The sequence below is a fragment of the Canis aureus genome, chromosome 4 (genome assembly GCF_053574225.1).
Source record: "Canis aureus isolate CA01 chromosome 4, VMU_Caureus_v.1.0, whole genome shotgun sequence".
Lineage (NCBI taxonomy): Eukaryota > Metazoa > Chordata > Mammalia > Carnivora > Canidae > Canis > Canis aureus.
This window is the reverse complement of record NC_135614.1, coordinates 7,600,407-7,615,697: the sequence shown is the minus strand read 5'-3', so window position 1 is coordinate 7,615,697 and position 15,291 is coordinate 7,600,407. Positions and strand designations below refer to the sequence as shown.

Sequence of the window (15,291 nt, the reverse complement as noted above, 5' to 3'; positions counted from 1 at the left end):
TTTGTGGGACTTTGTTATGGCACCTGAGCAACAAATACACTGTGTACTTTAATACCATATCGCTGTGAGTAATTAACAATGACCGAACTGAAGCTCAGATAATGGGATGAACAGATTCACAGAGTAAGTACCATTCCTCCATTCATAATGTTAATGTCAAAAAGAGTCCTTACTGGTCTAACAGCACCTTCTGCAGAAGAAAAGAAATAGCCTCATATTAAGCATATTTATCACCAATGAGATCATTATAATTGTATTAACTAGCATTTCTTCAAGTATGTATGGGTATCAGGCATAGTTCTAAACTCTATGCGTATTACCTAATTTAATCCTTACCATAATCCTATGAGGGAATTATATGATCACCTCCATTTTATAGCTGAGAAAATTGAAGCACAAAAAGGCAGAGAATTTGCCCAATTTCACACAAATATGACAGAGCCAAGTTTGTCCATGTGCTTATAAAGAAGTTAGAGGAGGCAAAGAAATGACACACATTGGGGAGTTGTTGTCTGAGCTGAGCTGAAAGCCTATGTCTTCTGCTTGGATGTCACTTTATTTCCGCATCATCACATCAGATAACCATAATCCTCACAGATACAATCTTCACAATGAAGAAGTTAAATATGTGTCTGATAATTGGTAATAGATTTGGGGTTTGGGGAGTGTGATATTACATATACTTTACACCATATACCAAAGTGAATTCTTAATGACTTAGAGTGTTTAACCTAAAAACTTAAAACCATAAAGGACAAAGGAAAAATGAAGGACATGTATTTGTTCTCAGGATAGGAAGGATTTTATGAGAGTAAAAGCATAGAAAGGAACCATAAGAAAAAAAAAGATTGGTAGATCCAAATATAGCACATCTGCCCATCAATAAACACATAAAACACAAAGAAATAAACACAATGCAAAATCCGTTTGGAATATATATCATGACTGTTGGGGGGCGGAATTAAAATAAAATTTCTGGTCCATCCTGAGAAATACTCTCCACACACGTACAAAATAAAGATAACAGTTTTATTACTGAATTCACATCAGAACAGACTGCCACACACATCCCAGAGAATATGCTAATGGGATTATGAAGACAGAAAGAACACCATCTTGTCTATAAGCTAGCAGGAAACCCTTTATTCACAGGTTCTCAGGATTTATGGTCATGGGTTCTCTTTGAAGGAAGACCTTACGACACCATTTGTTAAATATTCACCTGGTAATTGGAGTAGACAGCTGTTCCTTTATCTGAAGGAAAAGGAAACTTCTCCTTGTATTCCTCTGACAAGCAGGTTTAGAGGCCAGTAGCCAGGTTAACTTCCCCAAGTGATGAAGTTAGAGGCACACTCTTCCTTGATGTTTACATTTCAAAAAGAGGGCTCTAAGCCCTTAAGAGAAACATTCCTGAGTGGTGAGGCTGGCAAGAGGTTTATTTAGCCTCTAAAAAGATTTGCATACATAGCAAAAGAACAGGGGGAGGAAGTTGTTTCAGTTTTTGTTTTTTACCTTTACATAAACCAATGATAGCATCCATATATAGAGAGCTCTTAAAATCAACCAGAAAAAGATAAGCATACCAATAGAAAAATAGGCAGATGATTCATGAAAGAATAAATTTATTTTTAAAAAGATTTCTTTATTTATTTATGAGAGACACAGGCAGAGGGAGAAGCAGGCTCCTCGCGGGGACCTGCTGATGTAGGACTCCATTCCAGGATCTTGACCAGAGCCAAAGGCAGATGTTCAACCGCTGAGCCACCCAGGTGTCCCGAAAGAGGAAATTTTTTTTTAAGATTTTATTTATTTATTCATGAGAGACACAGAGAGAGGGAGGCAGAGACACAGGCAGAAGGAGAAGCAGGCTCCATGCAGGGAGCCTGACGTGGGACTGGATCCAGGGTCTCCAGGGGGTCTCCAGGATCGCGCCCTGGACTGAAGGTGGCACTAAACCGCTGAGCCACCAGGGCTGCCCCTGAAAGAAGAAATTTAAATGGCCTTTAAGTATCTGAAGATGGATTCCTGTTATTAATTACCAAAGAAATGCAAATTATAATGAGATTTCATATTTGACAAAAATCTGGCAATTTGACAAAAATTAGGGGAAAATAGATAATACTTGTGACCTAAGTGTAAGGAAATAAGGTGCCTTTATAGTCCTCCTGGAAGGGGCATACATCAGCACAACTGTTCTGGGATACAGTTTAGCGGTGGGTGTCAAATGCCTTACAAATGTCCAGAATCTGTTTTCAGGCTCATCCAATAAAAAAGAAAAAAAAAAAAGAATTAGAGATGGACATAAAGATTTATATATGAATGTATTGAAAAATAAGAGAAATTTTAATAACAGAATTAGTACACTTTCAGTATAGCACATAATACTGTGTATCTATGAAAATCTAATTTTCATAAAACATTTAATGACAGGAAAACATTCATGATGCAAGGTTGGTTGAAAAGAGCGTGAAGAGGAGAAAAATACTTGAATCTATTAATAAGGGCTATCTCAAAGTAATGGGAGTGATTGTCCTATTATTTTCTTCCTCTTATGTTTTATTCTGATAAATATGTATTTCTAATTGGAAAATAACCCACATTTTTAGAAAGGATTGTTTATACAGTTACAGTAATACAAAAGGATTGCGCTAGCGAACATCCACTGTTCACTCTGAGCTTCTGTAAAATGCAGGATCAGATAGATGTCTTGGCAACACTTTTATGCCATGACCTCCCCACCGAGCTGGGAAGGACAACGCCAGACTGCGGTGACCTCTCTTCTTTTATATTCTTGGAGTATTGCTGTGCAAACTATCCACCTTGTCCCAATACTACCTAGTGGTAAAATAAAAATCATGGCTGAAGAGAATTTAAAGATGATTTGGCTCAGTCCCAGAATGCCGCAGCTGGGAAAAGTGAGCGCGGAGAGATTGATGAAGTCAGCATTCATTCCTCTATTCGGCTTTTTTTAGGATGCTAGGGAACAGTGAGGCACTTAGGTTATTTCAAGGTAGCAATCCATGGGGCAGCTCAAGGGAAGGATGATGGCAAGTAAGAAACACAGTGGACACAGGATATACTTAGGTCACTTACAAGGCAATTTGGTGACCAGCTTATCTTGAAGTGTCTTCAATGGCCAACAGCCTCCACTCAGAACTTTACTACTTAATATCCCAGTGACTCAGCCAATCTACCATTTCTAGTCCTTTTTCTCTACTGTTCCTCATGATTTCTACTTATCTTTTCTGTTGCTCTTTGCTTTCCCTTATCTTTCTAGGTATCATTCAGAATCTGTCCACATTATTAATGGTATGTTCTTTATTTTTTATTTTATTTTTTAAAATTTATTTATTTATTTATTTATTTATTTATTTATTTATTTATTACAGAAGGTGCAAGAGTGGGGTTGGGGCAGAGAGAAACAGTGAGACCGAATCCTCAATCAGACTCTGCATTGAGCACCGAGCCCACTGTAGGGCTGGATCTCACGACACAGATCATGACCTGACCTGAAACCAAGAGTCAGATGCTAACTGACTGACTCACCCAGGAGGCCCCAGGTTATGTTCTTTCTACAGAACATTCGACTCTTCACCCACTTTAAAAAAGATCTGATTGATTCAGGAAGTTACCAGACCTGGCAAAACCACTTTTTCAGGACAGTCAGGCATTTGGTATACTGAATGTTAACCAACGCACCGGAAATTCCTCAGAAAGGAGCTGAGGCCCACAAGCACTGAAGTTCTCCAAAGAGGGCAATACAAGGTGTAGATCCCTTGTTTGACTTTTCCAATACTAGATCCAACCTTTTTCCAGTGTACATTCCCAGGGGTGCTCCAAACAAGCCATTGTCCCATTCAATCGTATTCCTTTTCTCTCCCATTACGTTGTTTCAGGAATGCAAAGCTGAGAGGGGTGAACACATCTTCTCATTTACCTATAAGAGCAACATATTTGCAAAGTTTGATGACTCAAGTATTACTGGAGTGGTGGTGAATTGGCTTGGCTGGGCTAAGGTACACAGATAATTTGGTTTATATGTTGCCTTGAAGATATTTTTTTTTTCAGATAAGATTAACATTTAAATCAGTAGACTCTTTACCATAGTATGGGTAAAGCCTCAGCCAATCAGTTGGACGACTTCAGAGAGACAGACTGAGGTCCTTTAAAGGATTCTGATGGCAGATTCCTTGGGACTCTAGTTGCAGCAGCTACTCTTCCCTGAGTAGATGCCATCCCTCCTTCCAGGATGTGACCTGCCAGTCCGCATAATCATGTAAGCCAATTCCTATGAGCCAATTCCCTACAATGAGTCTCTCTCTCTCTCTCTAAATATATATATTTATACATATAATTAATGTATAATATATAATATACAATTATATATTTGCATAATATGCATTTATATATAATTCATATATATACATATAACATGTATATCTGCATTAATTATATATATTCTATGTTTCTGGAGAACCTTCACTACAATTGATAACAAATTAGGTGGGACTCAGTCAAAAATAACTTTTTGACCCCATGATTATGAATCAAAGAATAGCTTTCCCCGAAGTTATCTAACTTGTTATGGTAGTATCAGAACCAGATCTCCTGGGGATCCCTGGGTGGCGCAGCGGTTTAGCGCCTGCCTTTGGCCCAGGGCGCGATCCTGGAGACCCAGGATCGAATCCCACGTCGGGCTCCTGGTGCATGGAGCCTGCTTCTCCCTCTGCCTCTCTCTCTCTCTCTCTGTGATATGACTATCATAAATAAATAAAAATTTAAAAAAAAACAGATCTCCTGATCCCCAGCTCAGAGTTCTTTCTCATGCATCATAATCAACTCAATCAGTAATTCCATTTATAGACCAGCTCTGTGCCATTCATTATTGAACTGTGAGCTAAGATTATCATCTGAGCAGGTCACTATCTTTAGGGTCTTAAAAATCTGGAGTAAAAAAAAAATCTGGAGTGACAAGGCAGACACAAGTGAAATAATTAGAGAAGGATAAAATCAAATTCTGGAAGCAAGAGCTATGCTTTCCAACTCAGGATATATTAATCATACGTGGCTATTAAATTCATTAAAATTACATAAAATTAAAAGTTCTGTTCCTTAGTTTCATTAATCACATTTTAAGTGCTCAATAGTCACATGTGGCTAGGGACGACCATATTGGGCAGCACAGATAAAGAATATTTTCATTACCTCAGGTAGCTCTGTTGGACTGCCTTTGGCTGGAAGCTGGGAATCCAATGTGAATTCAGAGACAAAGGAAACCAAACCATATATTAAAAGTGTCTGAGGCAGGGATGTCTGGGTGGCTCACCTGCCTTCAGCTGAAGTCATGATCCCAGGGTCCTGGGATTGAGCCCTGCTTTGAGTTCCCTGCTCATCAGGGAGTCTGCTTCTCCCTCTCCCTTTGCCTACTGTTCCCCCGCTTGTGTGTACTCTCTCTGTCAAGTAAATAAAATGTTTTTAAAAATAAAATAAAATAGAAGTGTCTGAGGCATAAGCCTCCATGCTCCTTAAATTTCTACGGAAGCTCTACATCACTTTCTGAATTTAGTGTAAAACCCTCATCAAGGTAAAAGAATCCCTTAAAAATCTCATCCCCTGCCAAGGAGACTCCACAGCCATACCACCTTCTCCTGGATAGACCACTCTCAGGGCTAAAGTATACTTTCTTCATAAAGGCACAGAGAGATAGTTAAATGTGATGGGTTGAAAATAAATATTTGTCTCCTATCTTTCCCCAACTCCTGCTAAGTTGACAGCAAAGGAGTTTTTAAAACATAAATGACTGAATGAATAAATTAAAGGCATACATAGATAATAGGAAAAGGTTAGTTAGCTGAAACCTCAACCTATAGAGGTAGCATATGGAAGTCAACAGGAAGCAAGCTGGTGGCAGATCTAGAACCTTGGAAAAGTCCAGCACAGGAGCACTAGGTAGGCACAGAGGCATGAGTGCCTGCTGGCTGTGAGAACTGGGAGATATGACTTATGCCTTTGGAAGGAACATTCCCCAGATGCCTATCTCCCATCTGAAGAATAATATCTCCCTCATATCATATAGTTTACGAACAAACCAAGACATTTTTAGAAGAGGTGTGACTGTTCATCATTAATGCAGAAACAACAGCACGGTCCCCTGACAATGTCCTGAACATTGTGTTGGCACCAGAGTCATAAAAGAAATATAAAATGCAGTTCTCCCTCTCAAAGAACTTTCAACCAAGAACAACTAACATGTAATGACACAGCATTCAACCAATTATACCAATCATTTATGAACTCCATCCATTGGGGATGCAAACCCTGTGAATTTTGGAGGCATTCAGAAACAAACACAAAACCCTGGAACTGAAGTACCTGGGAAAGTTTGGGGAAAAAAGTGTGATCAAACTTTGAAGACGGTAAGATTTGGACAAAACAGTCACTTCTATTAATTATTTCTAAGAAATCAGAATTCTTTCTTTTTTTAAAAGATTTTATTTATTTATTTATTTATTCATTCATTCATTCATTCATTCATTCATTCGAGACACACAGAGAGAGGCAGAGACACAGGCAGAGGGAGAAGCAAGCTCCATGCAGGGAGCCTGATATTGGACTCTATCCTGGGACTCTGGGATCACGCTCTGAGCCAAAGGCAGATGCTTAACCGCTGAACCACCCAGGTGTCCCCAAATCAGAATTCTTTAGCAAAGCTCAACAGGTGTTTACTTGCTTGTTCAAGTGGTCAAAATGAGCAGCCTATGTTCTGTGACACTCCACGAGGACTGAATTTTTTAAAGATTAAAAGCCTGCTTCAAATCTGGCACTCCATTTGGAGAATTTTACAAATCAATACAATCTTAACATTTTGTGACGTTTTCTTTATTGCTAATAATTATTTTGCTTTGAATGTAGTCATTTCCTCTTTTCTAAGCAATCCACATAGTTAGCTATGTGGTAGCTCAGCCAGGGCAAGATGAGGAACAGAAATGGAACTATTTGCACTCAAAGGGGCACCAAGAGGTGCGTCAGCACAGAAAACGAAAACAACTTCTAACCGCTTAAGACCAATTACCTTACCTGTGAATTCAATTTCAGGAAAAATACTCTAATACCAAATAATCTTATGTCATGGCAAAATACATCTGAAAATTTTTCTTTATAATTTTTTGTCTGTTTGGGGCTGTTTTTTTATTGTTACTTTTAATTGTAGTAAAAAAATTACTGTATTTACCAATTTAGCATCTTAACCATTTCTAGGTGTCAGTAGTGCTAAGTATATTCACAGTGTAATACAACAGATTGCCGATACCTTTTCATTTTGCAAAACTGAAACTCTATACCCAATAAAACAATAGCTTCCCATTCCTCCTTTCCCCAACTCCTCCAGCAACCCACCACTGTACTTTCAGTTTCTATGAATTTGATTACTCTAGATGCCTCATAGAAATGGAATCATCAAGTATTTGTAGGAGTGTAAGGTGATAATCTCATGGTGGTTTCCATTTGCATCTTTAAAGAATAATGGTGTTGAGCATCTTTTCATATGTTTATTGGCCATCTGCTTATCAACTTTGGAGAAAGGACTAAGGTCCTTTGTCCATTTTAAAAATTGGGACATTGTTTTTTGTTGTTATTGAATTATAGCTCTTTATATATTGTGGATGTTAATTCCCTTATTAGGTACATGATTTGCAAATATTTTCTCCAATTCCAAGGATTGCCTTTTCACTTTGTTAACTGTATCCTTTAAGGTATAGAAGCTTTTCAATTTGATATACTCACATTTACGTATCTTTGCTTCTTTTGCTTGTGTTTTGGGTGTCAAGTCCCAGAAATTCAGGTCAAATCTAATGTCATGAAAATTTCCCCTATGTTTTCTTTTAGGACTTCTAGATTTTATGTCTTATGGTTAAGTTTCTAATCTAGTTTGAGTTAATTTATATCTGGTGTAAGGATCCAGCTTTATTCTTTTGCCTGTGGATTTCCAATTTTCCCAGCACCATTTGTAGAAGAAACTATCTTTTCCTTATGGAGTGGTCTTGGCACCTTTGTTTAAGTTCATTTGACCCTGAACATGAGAATTTGTTTTTTTTCATGTGCCTAACCTGCTGAAAATTATTTTTTGAGATTGCCTAATGCCTAGGTACTTAGAATTTTTTTTTAATTATTCAAAGTGGTTCAATGGATGCCATTTTCTTTGGCAGTTTTCTTTCTTTTCTTTAAGCTTGTAGAAATATAAAAGATATATCAGGATGATTTACGCCATTTAAAAGTTCATTGAGATAGAAATGTAATTCTCTTTAATCAGACTCAATACAAATTTAAATTTCCATAGATGGCAAATCATGAGTGATCATTTGTCTTACTGAATGAATTACATAAATTCCTTTTATTTTATTTTAAAGATTTTATTTATTTATTTATAGAGATGCAGAGAGAGAGAGAGGCAGAGACACAGGCAGAGGGAGAAGCAGGCTCCATGCAGGGAGCCTGATGTGGGACTCGATCCAGGGTCTCCAGGATCACGCCCTGGGCTGCAGGCGGCGCTAAACCGCTGCACCACCGGGGCTGCCCATAAATTCCTTTTAAATACCAAAGGTATAGCCATGAAGAAAACATTGTTGAAGTTACACTACATTCTAAGGACATTTAATCTTACTTCAATGTAAAGCAGTGACAACATGTCTTTTTTCTTCAAATAGTGAGGGCATATTTGGCTTATGTTTCTGCAAACAAAGAACCTGTCATTTAAAAATGTTTCAAACTAATAAGCATTTGAAACAAAGAAAATGGCAGAACCTCAAATGATCAGTGATCCTACATTGGTTAGGATTATATTTGACTACACAAGATAGTACAAAGTAATTGTGGCTTAAACAAGATGAAGTTTACTTTTCCTTTACATAAAAGAGGTCCAGAAATAGGTATTCTAGAGGAGGGCCTGGGTGGCTTAGTCAGTTAAGCATCCGACTTTGGCTCTGGGGAGTCTGCTTGTGCCTCTCCCTCTGCCCTTCTGCTACTAGTGCTCTCTCTGCCTCTCTCAAAAAAAAAAAAAAAAATCTTAAAAAAAAAGAAAAAGAAGTAGATATCCTAGACATGACATTGTACCTGCACAGGGGTGGGAATGCAGACTTCTTTTGGTGTTTGCTATATACCTTCCAGCAAGCAGCAAAGAAAGGGAAAGACAACCCCTTCCCCCCACACTGTTGTTCCTTACATCCTTTTGTCCAGAGTTTAGTCACCTGACCCTGTGTAGTTAAACAGTGGTGCATGTCAGTAGTTAGAAAAGGTTTCAACAAAATGATAAATACTTCATATTTTACTACACAAATGCTGACTAGTCTAGGTAAATTATTAAAATCTCTTCCAAACAGTCTTTTTTGAAGTTGGGTCACTTTTCCCTTCACTGCTAGTACAAGGAATTCTATCCTCTTATACCTGCTGAGTACAGGAACTTCTTTTCCTGCTGATCACAAGGCAATTCTTAGACTAATTCTTAAATTGAACTTGTATACTTAATGGACTTTGAAAAGTTTATTTTATTTGTTTATCTTTTAAAGATTTTATTTATTTATTCATGACAGACACAGAGAGAGAGGCAGAGACGCAGGCAGAGGGAGAAGCAGGCTCCACACAAGGAGCCGGATGCAGGACTCAGTCCCAGGACTGGGATCATGACCGAAGGCAAACGAAGGCAGACACTCAACTGCTGAGCCACCCAAGCGTCCCAAAAAATTTATTTTAAAATCTATGGAAGGAAATTAAGGAAGAAAGGGAAGACAAACATTAGAGGATAATCAATCATCTCTTTTAAACCCCTCAACTAGCCTGTCTCTTGCTAAAGTTAAAACAAGGACACTAATAATAAAGTCCCTTCTTGTGATGCATCTAATGCACATCCTCAATGATACAACAAAGGATTTTCAAAATGACACAAATCTCAGCATGTTCTCCTACTTAAAACTTGTCAATGACTCCCCAACACTCTCTGGGATAAAGGATTGTGTTATATGACAGCCAAGGCCACCTTCTCTACATCGCCCACCCTTTCTACTGCCCTGACCTCATGTCCACTGTTGATCCTGCCCTGTGCTCACATTCATCCTTAGTCTACTCCTGGCCTTCCATCTGTCCTTTGTCCAGACCTGTCCGTACACCCATCCTTTCCTCCAGTGCCGTAGAACTATTTGCAGTGACTCTGTGGATCAAAAATACTCTGTGGGTGGGATCCCTGGGTGGCGCAGCGGTTTGGCGCCTGCCTTTGGCCCAGGGCGCGGTCCTGGAGACCCGGGATCGAATCCCACGTCGGGCTCCCGGTGCATGGAGCCTGCTTCTCCCTCTGCCTGTGTCTCTGCCTCTCTCTCTCTCTCTCACTGTGTGCCTATCATAAATAAATAAAAATTAAAAAAAATACTCTGTGGGTTTTTTGGTTTTGGTTTTTTAGATTTTATTACTTTTTTGGGGGGGAGAGGGAGAGAATAAGCAAGTGGCAGTACAATTGCAGAGAGAGGGAGAAGCAGGCTCTTTACTGAGCATGGAGCCTGATGTGGGACTCTATCTCAGGATCATGGGACTATGACCTAGGATCATGAAGTGAGCCACCCAGCTGCCCCAAAACACCATGCTTTTACCCCTGGACCTTGACATATGTTGGCGTCTCTGCCCTATCCATTAGCCAATGAGTAACCACTACCTCATTTTGTTATTGAGCTCACTGGGATGCTTGAGGAAATCACACCACTTACTTGTATGGGAGGGAAATGGTACCTCCCCCCAAATGCTGACCCAGAAGAACTAAATCTCAAATAGGATTTCCTGGATCTGGCAAAAGATACTGTGGCCTCTTTGCCATTCTGGTAAATTCCCCAGGTCAAGCAGGCATAAGACCAAAGACTGTGCTTTAGAATATTATGAACCATTACCTTGAGCAGGGGCAGGATGGAGTGAGGGAGGTGGGAAATGAGGATCATATGAAAGGTGAGGAGTGGCTGAGTGCTTTATAATACTTCACTTGCAATTCCAAAGTCAAAAAATGATCTGAAAACAAAGTTTTTCACAATTCATTTGGCAACAAAATCTAACTCAAAATAGCATGAGGCTACTTTAAACTTCATTCCATTTAATGCAAATATTCATGCATGGTATGGAAGAAATGTTAATGTATTTGATTTCTGGGTTCTGCCTCAGGCCTTGTTGGGATATTATACAATATAAAACCCAAAAAATAGTAAGCTAATTTATAGCCTCAAGGACTTTAGCTAAGGGATTGTGGGACTCTGTTACATTTCTCCACAGTTAATACCATCCTAGCCCCCAGTATCGTGTCTATATTTGAGACAAGTACATGTATGCCTTTCAAAGGAAGCAGAAGGAAGGGAACTGACCCAGAGGGAATATAAAATAAGAAACTTGACAGGAGAATTCATATCCAACCCTATGTGATCTGATGTCAGTGTCCCCCTGGGTATACCTTTGTCTTTCTCCCTCAGAGTGGGTTTACTACCCAGAGCAACTTGTTGAAAGGTGAATCTTATTTCCTGGGTGTTTCAGTCCCTAGGGATCAGTCATCAGCTCCAACTCAATCATCAGCTCCAGCTCATTAAGCCTTTGGCTTACAGCAGAATGTGCTCAGGAATAAGCAGGTCGACATGTGGGTTTGCAACTCCTATAAAGCTTTGCTTGTCTTCTGAGACATGGTCCATATCTTCAAGAAGAAAAAATCCAACAACGCACACTTCTAGATATTTACTTGGCTAGAGACTTAATTCAGGTAATGCATGTTCCATTAATAGTGCTCCATTAGGGGATCCCTGGGTGGCTCAGGGATCCCTGGGTGGCCCAGCGGTTTGGCGCCTGCCTTTGGCCGGGGGCATGATCTGGAGACCCAGGATCGAGTCCCACGTTGGGCTCCCTGCATGGAGCCTGCTTCTCTGCCGGTGTCTGCCTCTGTGTGTGTGTGTGTGTGTGTGTGTGTGTCTCTTATGAATAAATAAATAAAATTAAAAAAATAGTGCTCCATTAAATTCATGGAATAAATTGATTGATAACTGTATCACAGGTAACATTTGTGCATTTAAAAAATCAATATGATTTCTGTACAGGAGCTAAAGGCAAAAAATAATTTTTTATAGGTTTAACCATGTTCGCAGAAGCGTAGTGTATATTTTCTTGAACCTGGCAACACCTGACCAAGGCAAAGCTGATTAACACATTATTAAGCTATCATAGAAGAACAATTATGAGATTAAATTGGAGTTGTAATTCTATTTCTTCTGGTTTCTATGACTTCCAGATTTAATAATAACTGTTCCAAAGAAAATGAGATATTTCAGATAATAAATGATGATCACAGTCAAAAATTTGCTGATATTTGACAATACTTACTCCAATTTATTAAGAGTGTTACTTAAAAAGCCGGAGAACACTTTCAATTTTGTATAGTACTAGCATAGTGCCTGAAAAATGAGATGTTTGCTCCGAGGTAGCCTTGATCTTTTGGAGAAATGAGTTCGTTCCTTCAATACACTTTGCTGAATCTTTAGTATGTGTCAGGCACAGTGTTAGGCATTGGAAATATAAAGATAAATGAGACAATGGCACCTCCAAGGTGGTGAGGCTGGATGGATTTGAGAATGCTGAAAACAAGACTAGAACAAGAAACGTTTAAGACTTGATATAACGTCTCAAACTGTTTTTGTTTCCTGTCACAGGTAAAGATTGTCTTACTTCTGTTCTCTTAGTATCCAGCAGAATAGAGTTGGGCTCATTAACTGAAATGGAAAACTGCAAAGAAATTAATAAATCCATCATTAAGTGAACTAGAAGGTAAGTCCCTAAGGACAGGGAGCCTTTCTCTTTTTATCCTTTCTAACTCATTACCTCACTTCTGATCTTTACCCTCACCCCAGGGAGCTCTCAAAAAAGTACTGAGTGAGTGAATGGAATGAGTTTGAGTTGTTCTGTTATTCTTCCTGGAGCTAGGTCACTGAAGCCTGTTTAGCATGACCATATTTTCCCCTTTTGCAGGTTGCTGGGTTCCCATGGTGACTACAACCAATCACTCCCTTCCAGTTATGTATTTTTCTTCTAGTTGCACTATAACTGCTTTGGTGTTCCATTTGTGGGAGAAGAGCTGGGAATATGACAGTTGACAGGTCACCCCTCAAACCCAGTACCATTTCAAAACCAAAAAATAACATCCTAAATGGAATCTTCATGTCTTTATAATGAGTCTTACACAGTAATTTTCATTGCCAATGCTGCATCTATAGCTGCAAGTATACAGCAATATACTGAAGTCCAAGGGTGCCTGGGTGGCTCAGTCAGTTGAGAGCCCAACTCTGGATTTTGGCTCAGGTCATGATCTCAGGGTTGTGACATCAAGCCCCATGACAGGCTCCATGCTGGGCATGGAGTCGGCTTGGGAATCTCTCTCCCTCCCTCTCCGTCTGTTCCCCACCCTGCTCATGCTCCCTCTCTCAAAAAGGAAAGAAAGAAAGAAAAAGAAAAAAAAGAAAGAAAGAAGGAAACTGAAGTCTAGAAAGTAATACAAAGTATACTATTGACATACGAAGAAAATCTCCTCTATGGCACCTCTGATCATTAGATTGATTTCAAAAACCCAGAAGGAGAGCAACTTGGGATGATAGTATGAGAGGAACAGAATTTGATCATAAAAGAGAGCCAGCACAGTATGCGTTCTGTTTGAATTGCAGCCTGTAGGAAATCTGGATGGGATGATGAACTTTAATATAAGTGCATCCAAATCTGCAAATCTCAGAATGAAAAGCAATTTCCTCTGTAGTCAAATGTGGCCATGTTTAAAGCAGATTGCTCATTTTCCACAGTTAAGAATCAGGAAAAATAATTTCAAGGCAGAATAACAATTTCAAAGTTTAATTTCCTGGTTATAACATCAGGCTAAATGTGCTTTTAATATTACCTTTTTGAGGGGCTCCCAATTTCCCAGCTTCACTATAGAAAGCAATTTCTCACAGATTTCAGAGATAATAATCAAAGAAATATAAAAGGATGGAAGAAAACAGTGAGGGGAAGGGGGGCAAGGGGACATGGAGGTAAGGTCAGGAGAAGGAATAAAAGAATGAGGGATGAAAACATGTGTAGGTTACATCTCTCAGTTTAATGCTTTCCATGAATACTGTACTTGGATTATATTTTCTGTTCTGCTCTTTCAACCCAACCAGGAATCAACTTAAGTTATAAGATGTAAATAGCCTGCCAGACCTTCCCGTGGCCCCTCTGCCTTGCCCAGGAGCATAGAGCTACATGGTAAATAGTTCAGTTCCTTGGGGCACAGATTTCCAAATTGTTCCATTACGTGTTAACAGATTCCAGAAATGATCATAAATAATAGCTAAAAACTTATACAACTCCTATTGTGTGCAGATGCTTCCCTAAGTGCTTTACCTTGTGTCAGTTAATCTCCAAAACAACCCTAAGAGATAGTTATACCATTATTGCCCCCATAAGAAAAAGAAGGCACAGAGCAAGTAAGCTGAAAAGTTGGTAAGTAGACCTGGAGTCTTGCTCTGGTATCCTGGCTGTGAACCACTATGCTGTGCTGCCCCTCAAGAAGGCTTGTCCCTGGACATCCCCTAGGTTCCAGAATATAAATATAATGAAGAAACATAAAAGAAATCATTAAGTTCTAAAAATTACAATAGGTAGTGGGAAATGTGGTTTATAATCATTTAAAATTTCCCATAGTGAGTTGCCTTTGTGCAGTTTTTTTGTTCTGACCCCGGGTCTCTCCTTGACTGTGAAGGAAGTGTGGGGGCTGTGCCAGAACATAAATATTTGGGGAGCAAGGCGGTAGAAAACATTCTGAGATCTAATCAAAATTATGTTCTCTGAAGGATCCTATTTTCTTCAGGATCCCCAGAGTATTTATATCTTGACTATTCTAAGTAAATACAGCTAAATATAACTTGTAGTATTCACAGAACATAACAGTTTTCAAAGCAGAGAAACACAATCTTCAGCAATTTGGTGAAGGAGCTCATTGGGATGCTAAACATCTAGAGTTGATAATGAGTAAAGCTTAGGCCTGGGTTTTATTATTCATGACCAAATAACCAGAGTATCAGGGACTTACTACATGTAAAGCACTACTAGAAACTAGAGAGCACAAAGATCAGACCTCAAGGACTTCATATCCAAATATACAGGGAGAGTAAAATATTTTCTCAAATTTTGTACACGTTGTGAACATATATTCCTTTTTTGAAAAATTAAACTCAGACTTTGGTTTTATGTTAATATTTGGCAAGT

At 39.0% G+C, this 15,291-nt stretch overlaps 1 long non-coding RNA gene across 2 annotated transcripts in view; it reads right to left on the bottom strand.

The window, feature by feature from the left end:
* Nucleotides 1-1,605: 1,605 nt before the first annotated feature.
* The window catches only part of LOC144312128 (uncharacterized), a 52,025-nt gene continuing 38,339 nt past the window's right edge, over nucleotides 1,606-15,291 (bottom strand). For both annotated transcript variants that reach the window (XR_013377568.1, XR_013377569.1), the window contains 2 exons: nucleotides 3,700-3,937; nucleotides 1,606-1,978 (listed from right to left, as the gene is read on the bottom strand). This is a non-coding gene — a long non-coding RNA (uncharacterized LOC144312128). The remainder of the gene's footprint in view (nucleotides 1,979-3,699; nucleotides 3,938-15,291) is intronic.